Source organism: Chelonoidis abingdonii, chromosome 1, assembly GCF_003597395.2.
Source record: "Chelonoidis abingdonii isolate Lonesome George chromosome 1, CheloAbing_2.0, whole genome shotgun sequence".
In the NCBI taxonomy this organism is placed as follows: Eukaryota; Metazoa; Chordata; order Testudines; family Testudinidae; genus Chelonoidis; species Chelonoidis abingdonii.
The window spans coordinates 9,638,779-9,656,183 of NC_133769.1; the positions used below are offsets into that span (position 1 = coordinate 9,638,779).

General features: G+C 52.4%; 1 protein-coding gene across 1 annotated transcript in view; it reads right to left on the minus strand.

Moving 5' to 3' along the window:
• The window catches only part of MAPK8IP2 (mitogen-activated protein kinase 8 interacting protein 2), a 56,002-nt gene extending 40,974 nt beyond the window's left edge, over positions 1-15,028 (minus strand). The window contains exons 1-2 of the mRNA XM_075061909.1: positions 14,959-15,028; positions 10,486-10,591 (exon numbers count right to left, since the gene is read on the minus strand). The gene's annotated coding sequence lies outside the window, so the exon portion shown is untranslated. The remainder of the gene's footprint in view (positions 1-10,485; positions 10,592-14,958) is intronic.
• Between the last annotated feature and the right edge of the window lie 2,377 nt (positions 15,029-17,405).

The following is a 17,405-nucleotide window of genomic DNA, read 5'->3' on the forward strand; positions in this document are numbered from 1 at the left end:
GTCTTGGAATATCCACCAGCATTTGGGGTTTGTCTGCCCCGTTCTGTTTGCAGTTCAGCCTGATTGAGTGACCTCAGCTGGCTCCCATGGGACACACAGGGGTTAGAGGGCAGCACTTCAGCACCAGGCTGTCTTGGGATGCAGGGGGGCACAGGGGTTGGGGGCAGCACTTCAGCACCAGGCTGTCCTGGGGGGAGGGCACTGGGGTTAGAGGGCAGCGTTCCAGCACCGGGCTGTCCTGGTGGGAGGGCACAGAGGTTAGGGGGCAGTGCTTCAGCACCAGGCTGTCCTGGGGTGGGGGCACAGTTTAAATCTGAAATGGTGCCTCTGCCGAAACCCTGGAATGTGAGTGAATGGAGGGGACAGTGACCCACTGAACTGGGAGGCTGCAGCCACATATCTGTCTGGCCCTGTGTCCCCCCGCATGTGTGTACATGGCCGGTGGGTATAAGAGACCGGAGGAGCCTAAGCCTCCCCAAACAGGATGGGGTGCACCTCCCACTGCAGGCTCGCCGACCCGCCGCATTTGGAGCACTGCTGGTGAAAGGGTGCCCGGCCATAGCCCCATCTGTGCTGTTCCTCTTCCTGCCACCTCTTCCCCCAAGGCCCCGCACTCCTTCCACCTATTCCCCCGAGGCTCCGCCCCTCTCCATCTCTTCCCGAGGCCCTGCCCCCTCCACCTCTTCCTGAGGCCCCGCCCCCTCTCCACCTCTTCCCCATGGCCCCGCCCTCACTCCACCTTTTCCATGGCCCCGCCCTTGCTCTGCCTCTTCCTGCCCCCACTCTGTCTCTTACTCCAAGGTCCCCCCTGCCTGCTGCTCATGCCTCTCTGCCCCCTCCCCCAAGGCTGGGGGAGACTGAGAGCCACAAGTGATGAGAGGGGGGACTTAAGGGGAGGAGGAAAGAGGCACGAGCAGCAGAGGGCCTTAGGGAGGGGGCAAAAAGGCACGGGCGGGTTGGCTTGGGGGAGGAGGGCAAGCAGGATCAGGGCATGGGGCAAAGGGATCATGGAGCTGGGCCTTTGGAGAGGCAGCCTCGGGGTAAAACAGGTGATGGGGGAACAGTCTGGGCAGTGCAGGCCCCCCAAATGCAGGAGTCACGTGCTGCCCATGTTGTCTGTCTGGCCCCATGTCCCCCTTGTGTCTGTCTGTCTCTATGTGTCCTCCCCCCCCCCCGTGTCTGGCCCCATGTCCCCCCTGCATCCATCTGTCTAGCCCCATGTCCTCACCCGTCCGTCTGTCCGTCCCCAGGTACCCCCCCATCTGTCTGGCCCCATGTCCCCCCTGTGTCTATGTGTCTGGCCCCAGATGCCCCCCCATCTGTCTGTCTCCATGTGCCCCCCGTGTCTGTCTGGCCCTGTGTCTCCCCCATTCTCTCCCTTCTCTTTTGCCCCCTCTCCCCACCTTTGCTGCTGGTATCTGGGCTGAGCCCGACATCAGTGTCCCTGCCTGCTTTCTGCGGCTTCCCTCTCCCTACCTGCATCATTCTGGGCCTGGAGTTGCTGAGTAAGCCCAGCCGGAGCGCTGAGTCACCGCGTCTCCAGGCGCCTGTCCCCCAGCTGGCTCGGCCAGAGGAGCAGATCAGGGCACTCAGCAATCCTGGTATGTCTGTGCTAGCGGAATTCGTGGCTGGTTTTCAGCACCTGCCAGCTGCACCCCTGGCATCAGCCATGGGCAGGATCCCAGCGTGGCAGGGCTGCTGCTCTACCACCACGTGCTCTGGCCCTGCTCTTCGGTGACCATGTGGTAGGAGAGCTGGGATTCTCTCTACACTAGCAGTTTAGCGCCAGGACCCCAGGACTTGTGCTAGCAGGGGCTGGAATGTGCTCACAGATTAGAGAGGCAGAAGGGACCATAGTGAGAACATAAGAGCAGCCATACTGGGTCAGACCAAAGGTCCATCTAGCCCAGTGTCCTATCTTCCCACAGTGACCAATGCCAGGTGCCCCTGAGGAAATGAACAGAGCAGGGCAATCACTGAGTGACCCACCCCGTCATCCAGTCCCAGTGTCTGGCAGTCAGAGGTTTAGGGACACCCAGAGCATGGGGCTGCATCCCTGACCAAAACCTGTGTTGACTCTTCCTCAACTAATTGTGTTCATCTATGTGTCTGACAATTCTGTTCTTTACTCTGGTTTCAGCCAATTCGCCTGCTATTGGAGTTAGGCTACCCAGTCTGTAATTGTCAGGATCGACTCTGAAACCTTTTAAAAAACATTGGTGTACATCTGGTACAGACGCTGATTTAAATGATAGTTTATAAACCACACTTAGTAGTTCTGCAATTTCACATTTGAGTTCCTTCTGAACTCGTGGGTGAATCCCACCTGTTCCTGGTGACTTTTTACTGTTGAGTGTGTTTAGTTTAGTACTGTTTAGTTTGTTCCCAAACCTCCTATAACGACACCTCATTCTGGGACAGTTCCTCAGATTTGTCACCTAAACAGAATGGCTCAGGTGTGGGAATCTCCCTCTCATTCTCTGCAGTGACGACTGACACAAATAATTCATTTAGCTTCTCTGCCATGGTCTGTGATCACCAAGTCTGACCCCTTGTGTAACACAGGGCAGAGAGCTTCCCTGAGATAATTCCTGTCTGAAGTAGAGCAGATCTGTTAGAAAACATCCCATTGATTTAAAATTGCCAGTGGTGAAGAACCCATGCCAGCTGTGGAGAAGCTGCCCCAGTGGTTAATAACCCTCACTTACAAAATTGCACCTTATTTCTGGTCTGAATTTACCTGGCTTCAACTGCCAGTGCTAGATCTTGGTACACTTGGCTTTGCTAAACTCACCAGCCTTCTATTACTCAATGAATTTTGATCAATTCACCCTTTAACCTTCTCTATTAGCTAAACAGATAGAGCTCCTCGAGTCTATTACTATAAGACCTATTTTCCAAACCTTCAGTCACTCCCGTGTCTCTTCTGGAACCCCTCTCCAGCTTATCAACAGCCTTCGCAAACTGTGGGCATGGAACTTCACATAGGATCCCAGCAGTGGTCTCCCCAATGCCAAACACAGAGATGAAATATCTCTCTGCTACTCAAGATTCCCTGCTTACGCACCCCAGGATTGCATTAGCCCTTTTGGTCACAGCGTCGAACTGAGAGCTCAGGTTCAGCCGATTCTCCACCACGACCCCAATAGAGTCCCTGTTTCGCAGACAGAGTCCCCCAACCTAGGACATGGCCAATGACCTTGGTCCCCAGGTGTCTACATTGACACTTCACCGGAGCCTGCTGGTGCCCAGCTCCCCAAGCTAGTGTCGAGTTGCTCTCTCCTGCACAAGCAGGAGAAACCAGGAGGCCACTGCACAGGACTCTCTAACGTTATGTGACGTTATTGACATAAACTGTGACCGTATAGATAATTGTTGCAACCACTGTTATATATTTGCAGCAAATATTGTACAAAGATTGTTGTGTAAAGTATCTAGAAAAAGGTTAGAATTTGCTGGTTATGATTCTATTACCTGTATGTGTGTATCATTTTTGTAGTTGAAGTTATGAATATTGGTTCTGTACTTGTATCTCAGTGTGTTTGATTCTAAGTAGCATTAGTGAAGCATTTGGTCAGCTTCTTGAAAAAGGAATTTGCAGACTAAGTGCCCAATCAAGAAACACTTAACTGACAATGGATCTTGAGAGACTCGAATCCACATGAGAAGTCTGCCTGGGGACGTTCAAGGTAGCATGTGAGCAATGGCTGCTCTCCCTGTAAAGAACTGAGTCATGCATGGACATGTGACTTGCCCATGTGACTCCAAACTCCATCTTGCTGTTGTGATTTTCCACAGTAAGAACAAAGGGGTGTCCTTCCAGGGGGCAGAGAATATAAAGGTCCCTGAAAACTCCTCCATGTTATCTTCAATCCTGCTTCTGACCTCTGGAGGAACCTTGCTTCAAACTGAAGCTCTGAACAAAGGACTGATGACCCATCCCAGCTGTGGATGTTCCAGAGACTTGATTTGAACCTGCAGTTTATTCCATCACTGCTACAAGCCTGAACCAAGAACTTTGCCATTACTGTATGGAATTGATTCCATTTAACCAATTCTAGCTCTCATCTCTATCTTTTTCCTTTGATGAATAAACCTTTAGATTTCAGATTCTAAAGAATTGGCAACAGCGTGATTTGTGAGTAAGATCTGACTTGTATATTGACCTGGGTCTGGGGCTTGGTCCTTTGGGATTGGAAGAACCCTTTTTTCTTTTACCGGGGTGTTGGTTTTCATAACTGTGACGAACTGGGAATGTTCTCGATGTGTTCTTTGAAGGCTGAGTGAGGAGTGTTGGCCGGGGAAGGCTGCAGGGGCGTTTTGCTGGAACTGTCTGCACTGAGGATGGGAGACTGGCCTTCAGGGAAGATACCTGAGCACGGAACATAAGAACCCAGAAAGGGGGTTGGAGGCCAGGTGACATCTCTGCCCGGAAAACTGGACAAAGGGTGGGGGAGGAGCCGGGGGGAGGCTGAGTGAGATGGTTGGAGGGGGTTTCAGTTTAGTGCTGGTTGGAAGAATGGAGGGGACCCCAGATGGGGCTCTGGTCTTCCAATGTGGGGCTCTGGCCTCCTTGGCCCCCCAGATGGACCTAACTGAGGAGGTCCTGTTGTCTGTACTAGCAAGGCCTGTCTTGGACTGTGTTCCTGTCGTCTAAATAAACCTTCTGCTTTACTGTCTGGCTGAGAGCTCCGGTGAATTGCAGGAAGCCGGGGGTACAGGGCCTGGTGTTCCCCCACACTCCGTGACAATAGACATTCATCCTCATAACGAGTGGCTGCTGCTGGTGATACTGGGAAACTGGAGCGTCTAAGGAAATTGCTTGTATGACTTGTGGTTAGCCTGTGGGGTGAGACCGAAGTCTTCGCTGTTTGACTGGTTTGATGCCTTAGGAACCCAGCCTGGGGCTGTGACTGCCCTGCTCTAAGCAATTTGTCCTGAATTGATACTCGCAGTTGTGTCCCACCAGAGGCCACATCATTACAGTGGCGCAGTCGGGAGGATCCAGAGCACCAGGTCAGTTAAGCTTTGGGTCAGAACCCCAAGCTATCCAAATTGGAATGTTGGTATGGAGAGTTTAGGTTGGTTAAAGAGCAGTTGCAATGGGTGAGCAAAGAGCATACGAGGCCTTGACAAAAAAGGCCTGGAAGACTTGTGCTCAGAAAGGGGATAAGCTTTAGAGAGAAAGCTACAGATCAAGAACTGAGAGAGCTGTTAATGGCCAGTGATCAGGAGGCAGGAGCACAGCCCTTACCTGAGGTTACAGAAGCTGGAGAAGCAATTGGAATGCAAAAGGTAGCAAGTAAACTGCAACTGGAGCATGAACAGAGACTAGCAGACATTAGCTTGCTGGAAAGGCAAAAGATCGCTGAGATGGAGAAAGAAGCTAAGGAAAGGAATGGCTGAATTAGAAAAAGCTGCTCCTGAAAGAGAGGAAAGGGCTCGTAGAAACAAATGGAATGACTGGCTGCTGAGGAGAGGGTTGCCAGACTTAGGCTCCAAGTCAAAAAAGCAAGGGAAGAACAGCAGAAACTGTATCATCTTGAAAGTTCAGTATATAACAATGTTGGTATTTTGTATAACTCTGAGCAGTTGTCTGTATTTAACCCATTACGCTATCATCAGGGAGAGGGGGACTCTAATCTGGTGGGAAATAACTGTTTGTCTGTGCAAAAAAGCTGTTTGTCTGTGAATGAAGTTTCTGAATGTCTGTCTAACGCAGGGGTTGGCAACCTTTCAGAAGTGCTGTGCTGAGTCTTCATTTATTCACTCTAATTTAAGGTTTCATGTGCCAGTCATACATTTTTATGTTTTTAGAAGGTCTCTTTCTATAAGTCTATAATATATAACTAAACTATTGTTGTATGTAAAGTAAATAAGTTTTTAAAACGTTTAAGAACCTTCATTTAAAATTAAATTAAAATGCAGAGCCCCCCGGACCGGTGGCCAGGACCCGGGCAGTGTGAGTGCCACTGAAAATCAGCTCGAGTGCCGCCTTCGGCACCCATGCCATAGGTTGCCGACCCCAGTCTAATGTCTCAGAAGTGAATCTGGAATTAGATCAAACACAGAAAGAACTCATTGGTCAGGAAAATGTTTCTCAGGAGCAGATTAAAGGGGATGGTCAGGTGGACGCCCTAGCTGAGGAAGGAAAGGGTAGAGTTCTGGTGGGTGATGGATTGGTGGCTAGTACAGCTTGTAAAAGTGAACCTGGAAAGGGTAACTGTGATTTGCTGGGAGTACCTCAGTGTAGCGAAAAAAGTAGCAGTTTATCTGTGGGGAATGGTCATGTGCCTGGTAAGGAAAGTCTGGATGGGCCCAGGAAGCCTTGTGAACCGATAGATTTGTCTAGTCAGCAGTTTGGGAAGGCAGGGATAGTGGAAGATGAGTGTCCCTATATCCCTTACTTGTTACCTGTGTGGAGAATTGGACAGTGAAGGAAATGTGCCTGTGTCCGTTAGGAGTAATGACTTGCCCATGGAGCTACCCCAGTCTCCAAGCAGTTGTTTGTGGACAGCCCTGTGTGCTGGGACAAGGAAAATGAGATCCCAAGCTGTGTGTCTGGTAAAGGACAAGGTTTCTGTGACGCAGTAGGGAGTGAGACGGCTGCAGTGGAGTTTGAGTTTTGGGCTGGCTGGGGAATCGGAGGGAACCCCAAGGCTGGAGTCTAAGATCCCAACCCCCCAGAAGGACCTGACTGAGGGGTCCTGTTTATGCCTACAAGCTCTGGTTTGGACTGTGTTCCTGTCTTCTAATAACCCTTCTGTTCTACTGTCTGGCTGAGAGTCATGGTGAATCACAGGAAGCCGGGGGTGCAGGTCCTTGTCTCCCCCAAACTCTGTGACTGTTTCTCCAGCTCTTCTGTGTCTGTGGAGCAGACAGAAGGTGCCTTTCAGCCTGTGATGGTTGAGAATAGTGCGGTTGTCTCAGAGTTGTTCTGAATTCAACTAAAGCCCAGGAAAGGAATGGTCCTAAGTTTGTGTCTGCTGGGGAGAATGGCACTGTGACTAGGTTGCATCCAGTTTATGTCTTAGCAAAATCCCAGAGACCAGACAATTCTGGTGCTTGTATTTTGCCTGTTACTAACGTGTGGCTGGAAAAGGGTGTAGCAACTCTGTCTGATCAGGGTGATACCCCAGCTGGGGCACAAGGAGAGCATAAAGGTGATTTGATTGTGTTACCTACTGACAGTTTGGAAACTTGTAGCAAGAAGGAAAAGATTCCTGAGCTTGTGTGTGGCAAAGGGAAGGAGAAGGCTTCTGACCCTTTGCCTGAAAGGGGATTGTGTAGGAATCTGCCTGATGAGCCAGTGGTGATCCTGGATGTGAGACCCAGGAAGAGTCTGTTGTTGCTCAGGGAAGTGTTCCTTTAGAGCAAGCCCTAGGTGAAGAGAGTAAGGGCAAAATTTGTCCAATGAGTGAATTGTTACTTGGAGAAGCTCCCAGGGAAAGGAATCCTCATGGTAATCTGTGCAAGCAGTTTGCTGCAACTGAAGGGTGTGGAAGTGATTTGATCAAGGAAGTTTCAGTTCCTAACAGCAGTTTGCTGTTGTGAATGGATCCACTGACTTTCCTTTTGAAAGATCCAGTGTGGGTAGCTCTGAGAAGGTCTCATATGGAGTAAAAGCTGTTAAGAAAGTTTAACAACCCTATAACCAAGTGGCTGTGCTTGACCAGTTTGTTGGGTAGACAAGGTTGTTGAGAAAGAAATGTCTCCATGCTAATTCTGTGCGTGAGCAGTCTGTGCTTCAGGGTCTGAGGACAGATTTGGTTACTGGTAAGTAACCTCTCAACCTCAGACTCTTTGGATCTGTGTGGTATCTCTTTGAGCAGGGGGTTGGACTAGATGACCTCCTGATGGCCCTTCCAACCCTGATATTCTATGATTCTTTAAGACAGAGACCAGCCTTGGAATTGGTAGCAATTAAGGATCTGAAAACTGGTGAACAGGCTCCTGTCTGTGTTGAGGCAAATTACCTGGCTGTCAGGGAGAAGAAAGACTTGCTAATAGCTGTTAGCACAGAGAGCCCACCCCATCAGCCAGTGACTTCTGTTAAGCAAGAGAAATCAGGGTTTGATCCTTCAGGAGAAGGAGAAAAGAGAGAACTTATTTTTGCCAAAGGAAGCAATAGGTTAACCCTAAAATGCCCAAACCCCAATGGTATTGGGCCAAAGGTGGGCACGACAAACACGATTGTAGGTGGACACTTGCAATGAATTTGTTGTTATTGCTAGTGGTGATTTTTGTAACTCGTGTTGCTATTATCAAGAGCTATAAAAATGTACAATGTGCCTAATCTTTTAAAAACCTTTAAACATGTCAAGAGTTAAAAGGCCTTGTAAAGCTAATGTTGCACAGTTAGTGCCTCTAAACAGTCTTGGAATTTTTCACAGAAGACAAGACATTCCAGATCTGAGGTGCTGTATGGAAAAGGGAAACTGAGGCACACTACTATATTGCTTTCATGGCTAAATGCCAAGATTTCTATACTATGGGTAACATTCACATCTACACTGACTTGATGTTAACTGGGTTCCAAACATTCCCCTGCTCCGCCTTGTATAAATAAAGTAGCTATTTTCTTTAGCTCTTGGCAAGATCACGTGAGGCATACAGGAACCATGCTGCAAGAGCAGATCCAATCCACTATTGTTTAACCAACTTTTACCTTGAGTTTGTAAAGAGATTCAATCACGTTATTGAACATGACTTTGATAAACCATTTCTGTTACACACTGGTAGGGCTTCTAACCCAACACTAGCTGTAAGACAGAACCCAGGATGGGGAGCTCTTGGGATGCAGTCAGTGATGTTCGTGTCATCCCCTCCTGCATCAATTTTGTGTTGGGGGTGTGACTTTATTGACAAACTGTGACCACATAGATCATTGTTGCAACCACTGTTATATATTTGCAGCAAATACTGAACAAAGGTTGTTGTGTGAGGTGTCTAGAAAAAGGTTGTAATTTGCTGGTTATGATTATGCTGTCTGTATGTGTGTATCATTTTTGTAGTTGAAGTTATGAATATTGGCTCTGTACTTGTATCTCAATGTGTTTGATTCTAAGTAGCATTAGTGAAGCATTTGGTCAGCTTCTTGAGAAAGGAATTTGCAGACTAAGTGCCCAATCAAGAAACACTTAACTGACAATGGACCTTGGGAGACTCGAATCCACATGAGAAGTCTGCCTGGGGACGTTCAAGGTAGCATGTGAGCAATGGCTGCCACCTGCAAACTAAGTCATGCATGGACATGTGACTTGCCCATGGGTCTCCAAACTCCATCTTGCTGTTGTGGTTTTCCGCAGTAAGAACAAAGGGGTCCATCCACATGGCAGAGGATATAAAAGGCCCTGGAAACCCCTCCATTTTATCTTCAATCCTGCTTCTTACCTCTGGAGGAACTTTGCTACACTGAAGCTCTGAACAAAGGACTGATGGCCCATCCAAGCTGTGGATGTTCCAGAGACTTGATTTGAACCTGCAGCTCATTCCATCACTGCTATAAGCCTGAACCAAGAACTTTGCCATTACAGTATGTAATTGATTCCATTTAACCAATTCTAGCTCTCATTTATATTTCTTTATTTCTGTGAATAAACCTTTAGATTCTAAAGTATTTGTGGGCAAGATCTGACTTGTATATTGACCTGGGTCTGGGGCTTGGTCCTTTGGGATCAGGAGAACCCTTTTTCTTTCACTGGGGTGTTGATTTTCATAACCATTTATCTCCATAACGAGTGGCTGCTGCTGGTGATACTGGGAGACTGGAGTGTCTAAGGGAATTGTTTGTATGACTTCTGGTTAGCCAGTGGGGTGAGACCGAAGTCCTCTCTGTTTGGCTGGTTTGGTTTGCCTTAGGGAATGTAACTTTGCTGCTCTAAGCAATTTGTCCTGAATTGATACTCTCGGTTGTGTCCCACCAGAGGCCGCATCGTTACACCTTCCGTCAGACGTTGCTGGGGTGAGGGGCTGGCAGACCTGGAGGAATGGGAGGTGCTGCAGGCTGAGATTGAGGGGCATCAGCAGAGCCATAGATGTCAAGGTCAACAGAGACCATTGTGACCTGTATCCAGGACCTGCCCCACAATCACTCCGACAGCACATCTCTAAAAAACCAGCAATCTGCATCTAACCCAGGATGGAAAGAGGCTGGGGTGCTGCTGGTTGGGACTGAGGGGTATCAGCCGAAGCATGTGCACGTTCATCTGTGTGTGCGCGTGCGTGTGCAGGTGCCGGCACACATATGCTTGAGGAGCCCGGAGCAGGGCTCAGGGCAGAGGTCTGGGGTAACAAGGCATTTCACTTCTGCCATCTGAACTTGATTTACCTGGGAGAGCGGGGGGGCATCGCTGGTTAAGAGCAGGAGCTCAGTTGTGCTCACCCTGCACTGGCCTCCCATTTCTGGGTGGCAGCACATCACCCTGTTGGCATGTGTGGGCACCAGGGTCTCTGCCTGTCTCAGCCCCGCCTTCCCCCTCTCACCTTCTCATAATGGTCTGAGTCATAGTTCAGGCCAATGCCACAGTCATCTGTGATTTCCGAGAGGTCCTCATCGTCAAACTCTTCCAGGCTGATGTCCTGCGGGGGCCTGGGCAAAGAGAGAGCAAGCAGAGATCAGGTCTCCTGGGCTACCGCCACACAGCCATCCCCTACTCCGCCCTGTGTCCACGCAGGGAGGCAGAACCGGACACTGGGGGCCTCTGGGCTGGGGAAGGGCCGGCAGGGGGCCTGTCAGGCCTCAAGGGGCAAAGTCCCAACCCCTTTGGGGTGGAAGGAGGAGCTGGAGAGGAGAGAAGACATTGAGGACACCCCACCCCAAACCGCAGGAGCAAGCCTGTTCGCACACGCTGCCCCTTGCACGTGGAGTCCCCCTCTCCCACCCATTGGTTCACAGAGCCACCATTCAACAGCCTCACACATGCCAGCTCAGCTGGGTTCCCCACGGGAGCCAGCCTGAGCGCGGACGGCAGGGCCAGGCCTGGTCAGGGTCATGTCTCCCAGCCACGGCCCCTGTTCAACCCTCCAGCCTTCACCCAAACAAATATGAGCCCTCGTCTTCCTCTCGCTGCCCCCTGGCGCTCCCATCAGGGGGTCTCCTAGGGTTGAGCTCTCCTGGGCAGGGACTGGCTCCTTCTGCACCTGCCCAGCACCCAGCAGAATGGGGCCCGACCCTACCAGGGTCTCTGGGTGCTGTCAGCACACACACACCAGCGGAATGGGTAAGAGGAAGGCCCCTGGCTGCAGCGTGGGACGCACCCATGGGTGGGGCAGAGGGAAGGGGTCAGAGATGCATGCTGGCATCCCTGGTGGGGTTCCATTTGAAGTCTTATTTTTAACCCCTTCTAGTTTTCTCAGCCAGAGCCAAGGCAGAGAGACCCCCTCCCTTCAGGGCGTGTCCTCCGGCTGCTCTGGCTCCAGCTCAGGGTGTTTGCTTGGGGAGCTGACAGGGCACTGGGGGGAAGCTCCTGGGGGCTCAGAGCTGCCACAGGGATTTTGCTCTGTCATCACTAGAAAAGAGTTTCCTTTTCACATTTCCCCCCCCCTGTGCTCTGGGCCCCGTCAGGCTTGGGCTAGTAACGCCTGCAACGAGTGCACTTGGCTGAGGGGGGAGCTCTGCGGGAGTCAGAGCAGCAGCTTTTCACATCCCAGGAGTGGGGCTTTTCCTTGAAGCCCCTGTCTCTGAGAGCAGGGGGTTCTGAAGGGGAGCTCCCTGCAAACAGCCGCCCAACCTCCTGGTGCGCCTTCAAATCCTTCCTTTGCCCTGCTGCCTACAAAACGCTCCAGAGCCCAGCCTGTGACGCTGACCAGTTCTCTCTGCTTCCTCGTGCTTCCCTGACAGCCTGACTCCCGTCTGACACTTTGACTGCCAGCTCCCTGGGCAGGGGCGGCCCTTTGTTCTGTCTGCCCAGCACCAGGCACGGGGGGGGGGGGGGGGTCTGGTCCAGGGCTGGGGCTCCCCTGAGTACCAATGATAAATAACCCTGGCACCGTGAACTGCAGCAACTGAAGGGCGGCAGTGGGACACGGCCGGCCTGGAAGGAGCAGCCCTGATTCTGTCTCACTCCACAGCAACTGACTGCACCTGAGGCTGGCTAATCGGGCTCTGTGCCCAGGGATAGGGGTGTGAAGGCCAGTGCAGCGGAACCAAGTCAGGTTGTTGCTTCTCGTCAGAGAAGCCATTGTGTCCAGAAACTGCACTTTACCCACCACTGCCATGCAGCCACCTCTGAGGAGCAACATGGAAGCTGCTGAACAGCAACAGTGCACAGGCATTTAGACCAGGAAGTGCAAAAGACTCTTGTATCTGACTGAGGCTGCAGGGGGGATGTAGGGAGGCAGAATGGAGCCATCCAGTTTGGAATGTGGCACGAATATCTGTGAAAAGCAAATTCCCACGTGTGAGTTGTCATGGAAACTCAACTTTAAACTCACACTGCACTTGCCTGTGCACCCAGCTAGGCAGGGCACAGAAACAGGAGCATGAGCACAGCTCAGCAGCCAGCCCTGACCCCCAATTCTTCCCATGTGCCAAACAAAACTGGCCAAGTGTGTGGAGTGGGGAATAAATGGGTGGTGGCTGTGACCTGCTCCTGGCCATGGCTTTCAGCAAGCTCTCCTGTCCTACCTCTACCAGCACACTGGCCACGTGCAACCCTAGCCTTGCTACTCTCGCTGGCAGCTGCCTCCCCTCTCTGGAGTCCAACCATGACCTGCTCTACAAATTCCCTTCTGCCATCTCCCTTCCAGTGCCTCCCTGGGCCTTGTTCCAGCAGCATGCCCCGCTCCCGTCCCTTCCTGTGACCCTCCCTGCGAGGATTTGCACAATACATGATCCCAGGGAGCAGGCCCTGCTGCATGCCCCCCCTCCCATATGCTCTGGAGGCATGGAGCAGCTTTCCAGTCTGCAAAGCAGCACATGGATAATATAATATAATATATGGAGATATACTTATCTCATAGAGCTGGAAGAGACCTTGAAAGGTCATTAAGTTCAGCCCCCTGCCTTCACTTGTAGGACCAAGTACAGATTTTGCCCCAGATCCCTAAGTGGCCCCCTCAAAGACTGAACTCACAACCCTGGGTTTAGAAGCCCAGTGCTCAAACCACTGAGCTATCCCTCCCCCCCTTGGATATTCCCAAGCAGTAGGGAAGCCAGCTCTGTTATCTGCTGGGAACTATTCACTCAGCTCAACCAAGAACAAAGTTTGAGGAGTCTCCCCCACCCCATCTCTTTTCCTGCTCAGCAAAGGGCTCTGGGGAATGGCTGAGTTTGCACTAAAAGGGGTGAGACGCAAACTCAGCAGGGCTGGACCCTCTCACCGGCAGGGTCTCTGGGGAAAGAGAGGCCCGGGGTCAGAGACCCTGCGATGCAGCATGAGCCAGATATCAGAGGGGTGAGCCCTTCTCCTTGGTCTAGCTGGAGACAAACCACCATTCTGACACTCCCAGGCTGGGTCTGCCACCCGCCCAATCCATACCACCATAGTCAGTATGGGAGCGAAGATAAGCGCGAGGTGCCCAGGAACCTCAGGAGCTGGCGGCTCCTGGTGCTGCCATATAGAGACATGGGGCTGCACTCTGCCTTGCCTCACCGGCTCCAATGGGAGGAGGCTCCGTGGTGCTGAGAGGAGTCCTAGCCACTCGCGAACCCTGCACCTGTTCCCTCTGCAGCTGTGCTAGGCACTGCAGGGATGCCGTGTCACCAACCCCACATGCGAAACATCACCAGACGGGCCCAGGAATCAGGAGATTGTTTCAAAACAACCCACTGGGTGATTTTTCATTTGCCTTCTGCCCCTTGGGGGGTCACTCAGGTCACGTGTTCAGACTTCTCGCCTCGGCCACGAGGGCTGGAAACGTACTGTTCTTTCTAATGGAAGCTGAGATTCTCATGGGATCCCAGGACACCAGGAGCTGAAGCTGCCAGAAAACACCCCAAGCAGCGCTAGACTCCCGGCTGAACTGTGAACCTTGGCACTCCGGGGAATGTGTGGTCACAGAGGGTCCATTGGTGTGTCCTGAAGCCAATGGAGCCGTTAGGCCTCATTCTCCCACAAGTCCAGGGGATACCAATGGCCACGAAGGCCAGGCCAGGCCATCTGAAGGTTCCCAAGAGAAGAATCTTGTTAAACTGGAGCGAAGGGAACAGTTTCAGTAACTGAGGGCATGTCTACACGACAAGAACAGCCCACGGCAGCAAGTCTCAGACCCCGGGTCAGCAGACTGGGGCTTGCACCTGGGGGCTCGAACTAGCAGTGTAGCTGTTCCGGCTCAGGTTGGAACCTGGGCTCTCAAACCCACTCCCCTCACTGGGTTCAGTGCCTGGGCGGGAACGGCGACACTGCTGGCTTAGCCCTAGGCTACAAGCCTTGCTGCTGGCAGGTCTTTTTGGCATGCAGACGTCCCCCGAGAGGTTAGAGAGCTCCTGAGAAGGCTGCAGTTACCCCAAACCAGCCAGAATGGAAGGGACTGAAGGAAAGGTTAAATTCGGACTAAGCCCAGCACTGGCAAGGATGGCCACAGACCCGGTTCCCTACACCTAGCCCTGTGGTTGCTGTGGCAAGCCGTGGCCCAAGGAAAGGGAGGCAGCAGAGAGCTAGATCACGGGGGAGAGCCAGGACCCTGAGCCGTTCCAGTCATTTAACAGCCTGCTAACGCACAGAGCTCCTGGGCCAGGCCTGGCATTACAGTCAGCACAGAACGTGTGCGTGGAACCCCTTCCTCCGGGAGCACAGCAGTGCAGAGACTCTTACAAATGTCACAGCCCTTTGGAAAAACCCCAGAGAACCTGTGCTACACGGCAGGCCTGGGCGAAGACGGGAGCCGTGCTGGAGTAACCTGAACTGCACTTCTGCACTTCTTAGGCGTTGAGGTTATTTTAACTCTAACCTGACCGGAATTCCCTACAATTCTGATCACTCTCAGGTACTTCTCTGGCCCTCACAAGTACAGCACCTGAGCACCCTGGATTTCCTCTGCACACACCCCTGGGGGGAGGGTCACTTTTGTAACTGCAACAGTCTTGCAGGGGGGGTTACTCTGCAGTTCCTGTTCTTTTCCCCACCTCTCTCAGCTCAATACGATGTTCACAGTGCGACGTGCCAGACAAGTGTTACCAATGTGTTAAAAAGAAAAAACAAAAGTGAGGCAGAGCTGGTCAAAACATGTAGAACTAACATTTCCCTGCCAGACAACAGGGTTTCACTGAAATTGTCTTCAAGAAAAGGTCACTTCCAGCAGCATTTTCTCTCAGGAAAGTTGGCACAAAATGTTTTGGGTCAATATTAATCCCTGCGTCAGTATGGGCTGCCACAGTGCCTCATGGGAGCTGTAGTTCCAAGGGCCTCCTGCTCCCATTCCCCCGCCCGCTCTTGGTCTTGCTCCCTGGCCACAGGACATCTGCCTTGACGCACTGTGATCTTTCCCTGGGGCGGATCACAAGGCATTCTGGGAGATGTAATCCAACCACCCAGAGAACGGCAGCATGAGAGGCCCAGAAGTAGGACTCCCGGGAGGCCCTGGAGCAGCCCAGGCAGGCAGAGCTCACTGCCAGCCCTAACAAAAACTTTACAACATTTCTGAATCAACGTATTTCTGACTTTTCCCTTCTGCGACGAGTTTGGCTGTTTGCCATGATCCCCTTTTCCAAGGAGCTGCAGGCGGAGCCCTCACGTCCCTGCTGGGGTGCATACGACTTGCCCAGGATGGAACTTCACAGGACACAGCGGATTGGAGCCTCTGCACCCACTTGCCTTTGCTGGCCGTTTCTGACAGCAGCATGGCCAGCCCCAAACATCCCCCTGCAATCACAGAACTGGCATAAAACCAGGAGATTTTACAAAAGAACAAATGTGGGGTTGTTTTTCTCTGCACTCAGCTCCAACCTTTAGTTTTTCCCCTCAGCTGGAGCACGGAGGGGACAGGCTCCTGCAGCGGAGGTGGGCACAGGGCAGGGCTGCTTCTGGGACCTGATCTCTCTCCCTCCTCAGAGTACTGAGTCGAACCGTGGTGCCTTGGGGCAGGGACCAGTCTCCATTTGCCTGGAAAATGCTGAGCACAGGCAGAACAATAACCAACCCCCTGGAAATCTAACCCCTCCCTCTGTTCTGCTGGCGGATTCCCTGGCCAGCAAGGATGGAGAAAGAGAGGAGCGTGGGAGCCAGGTCCCCATGTTAGTTTCCCCTAAGGCTAAGCGCTACTCCTCCCATCTGTGCCGGGCAATCAGCCCTTGGGGAGCCATCCTGGAGACATGGCTCTGCTTGGCTGTTAGGGCCTGTCTACACTGCCCCAGACACCCACGCTGGCCCAGGCACCATGGTGAGAGGGAGACGTGCAATTGGGGAACTGACGGGCAAACACAAGATGATCTGGGACAGGTTCAGAATGGGAGGAGGAAAGAACCCGTCGGGGAAATGCAGACAAGGCCCTCAGAGGAAGCCATCCCGAACCCCAGTAAGCAACAGGTACCATGGTGGAGGGAGACGGTGGGGGGAAGAGAGGAGCTGGTGCTCCTCCCACCACAGGGGCTGTCATAGCCCCTACCCAGGTCTATTACTCTATTCCCCAGCTGTCTTACCATGCAGGGACCCTGGGGCTTGGGGAATCAGGTGATGAACAGCAGTGACAGCTGCCCAGTCTGGAGCAGAACCAGGAAAAGACATGCTCTGGCCTGGGTCGTGCCCTGAGGCACTGCCCCCTCCATCCCACCAGCCTAGCATCCCCTTCACTTCCTCCCACTTCCATCATACTGTCCTTATGCTGGCCCCAGGCACCCCCCATCCCAACCCATCTGCATGACTCGCTGCTTCCACCAGGCCCACAGACACAAGGAGAAAGATATCAGTGGGTGTAGACCCGCCCTCCATGTCTGTCTGACCAGTGCATGTCGTGGGCACACCACCCAGGGCTCAGCAACTGCCAGCATGGCTCTTCAAGTGCCAAGGCCCCAGCTCAGAGGTCAGTCACGGTGTATGAGGAGCTGCTGAGTCCAGCTATTGCCTAAGCAGGCCAGCCCCAGCCTCGCTGAATTGTGGCTGTGACCTGAGCATGCAGAGCACAAGCTGCCTGTTTTGCAAGGGGAGAGGGAATGTTTCTCTCCTGGTGCAGTAACTGTAGTTATTTGGGATGCCGGGCCCTACGGGTGTGCCACTCCAGGTGCCTGCGCCTCTCGAGCCCTCGGGCGGAGATTTTGAGCTGGCACTGCCCATTCGGCCCCCGCAAGTGCCCAGTGCCTCCTCGTGGCAGACCCCAAGGCTGTATAAGGATGTGTCGGCAAACCACGCTCAGTTCCTTAGAGAACAATGGAAGCAGAGAGGAAGGAGGGTGGGTCATGGAGCACCCACAGGGATACACATCTCGACGAACTCCAGTTATTGCACAGAGTGAGTAACACTTCCTTCTCC